Raw genomic sequence first — 2,442 nt, forward strand, 5'->3', positions numbered from 1 at the left:
TCTGTCTATTCGGGGATCGAACTCATATCTACTACGTGCAGTTGCAAAAACCCTTACCGCAACACCCGAGTCGTCGGTCCCCGGGATCCATTGACTAAGAGATGTTAAGCAGTATGTGAGAAACGAACAGCTCTGAAAAACAAGAAAAAGACACCAGAAGATGAAAAATAATACAGAAAGACGAATCTGCAAGTGAAAAGGGGAATGAGAGAATCTAGGAAGAGGTGGATTGAAGAACAGTGTAAAGAAATAGAAGACATCCTGAATCAAAACAACACTAAAAAGGCTTACCAAATCATCAAAGATCTTACAAGTACCAAAAAAGGGCGGACCACATCAATACAAAGTAAAGATGGGAAATGTTTAACGGGGGAACATGAAGTTCAGAACTGGTGGACAGAATATTGCTCTGAACTGAACACCCACAAAACCACAGGAGATCCAAGAGTGCTCAATGTCTCCCAATCACAAGACAATGACAAAAGCAGTATCTTAAGAGAAGAGATAGTGGCAGCAGTCTCATTATTGAAGAAAAGGAAATCAGCTGGGATAGACAACATCAAACCCGAACTAGTTCAACCAGTTGGAGACTCAATGATAGACATGCTATGGACAATCTGCAACAAGATCTAGCAGACTGGCAAATGACCAACACCATGGACTCAAACCTTAATCATCACCCTTCCCAAGAAAGGCAATCTTCAACAATGCCAAAACTATCGTACTAGTATTAGTCTGATTAGCCATCCTAGTAAAGTAATGTTTATGTCATTCTCAACAGGATGAAGCCATATATATAGCAGAAGAACAGGCAGGCTTCAGGACAGGGCGCAGCACAACTGAACAATTATTCAACTTGAGAATCCTCATGGAAAAGTACCTCCAACACCAACAGGAGCTTCACCACGAATTTGTGGACTTCAAAAAGACTTTTGACAAAGTATGGCAGGAAGCTTTGTGGGCAACCAAGAACTTATAGTATAAGTTATACAACATCAACGCCAACCTGACCAAAGTCATAGAACAACTATACAACAAAGCTTCGAGCGCAGTCTTTTGCAACAAAAACATTGGGAAATGGTTCCGAACAACAGTTGAAGTACGCTAGGGTTGTCTGCTTTCGCCCACTCTTTTCAACATTTTCTAGGACAGAATCATGACACATGTAGATGCACTTGAAGATTAAGAAGAAACAGTCCGTATTGGGGGCAGAACGATTAATAACTTATGTTTTGTAGACGACATAGACGAACCGGCGGGACAAGAGAAAAAATTTAGTCAGCTTAATAGACTGTCTTGAAAAGACCTCCACAGCCTACAACATGGAAATCAGCGCTAAGAAGACCAAACTGATGTCTAGCAGCAACAATAACATCACAGTGGACATCCAGGTCAACAACCAGAGGCTCGAGACCGTACGCAGCTTCAAATACATGGGGGCAATAGTGACAGATGAAAGATCAAAACTAGAAATAATCTCCAGAAGAGTGCAAACTTCAACAGCAATGACCAAATTGAAAACCATCTGGAACGACAGAAATATCACCATCAAAGATCAAACTGGTGCGTTCCCTGGTCATGTCAATATGTTTGTATACATGTGAATCTTGGACCTTGATTGCAGACCCTGAAAGAAGGATCAAAGCTATGGAGATGAGAAGCTTCCGAAAAATCCTTGGTATCTCATACAAAGATCACATCTCAAATGATGAAGTCAAACAAAGGATCTTAAAATGAAATTGGACCATATGCTGACCTTCTCACTCTGGTCAGGAAACACAAACTGCTTTGGTATGGATACATCACCCGTTCATCCGGCCTTGCCAAGATGATCCTGCAAGGCAGCGCCAGGGAAAAAAGAGAAGAGGCAGACCGAAGAAGAGTTGGGAGGACAACATCAAGAAATGGACAGGCCTGGGACTCAAAGACACGCTTAGAAAAGCTGAAGACCGCAAGTCGTGAAGGAAGCTGGTGGCCAAATTTTCAAAAGCGCCCCGACGAACATCCTGTCTACGGGGTGGGTGAAAGTGAAGGTGAAGGTGAAGTTTTAGAAAGGTTGTACGGCGCTTGAAATTGCATAAGGTTATATGAGCACCAAGGGGTGGATGTCAACAGAGTACATGTAGTCCAAATGGGGAATCAGGCTTACTATGCTCACCTCTCTAGCCTCAACAGCACAAAGTCTGCTTCAACTATCAAGGCACCCTGGAAATAGCAGTTCACAAGAGAGTGACAAACTAACAAAAGAAATAGAGGCAAAAATGACGATAGTAAGGATGAGTAAAGAAAAAGAAGAAGTTCCCCCTATGTTGTTTCGAAACAGTATATGACATTGATAGGTCAGCCCATTTACAATTCTGCTGTGCATAACAACATGTTAATAGTCCCCCTTTGGGTATGGCCTAAAGATACTTCAGTCAGTGGCGCTGTCCTGGGGGGGGG

Source organism: Aplysia californica, unplaced genomic scaffold (genome assembly GCF_000002075.1).
Source record: "Aplysia californica isolate F4 #8 unplaced genomic scaffold, AplCal3.0 scaffold01242, whole genome shotgun sequence".
Taxonomy (NCBI): Eukaryota; Metazoa; Mollusca; class Gastropoda; order Aplysiida; family Aplysiidae; genus Aplysia; species Aplysia californica.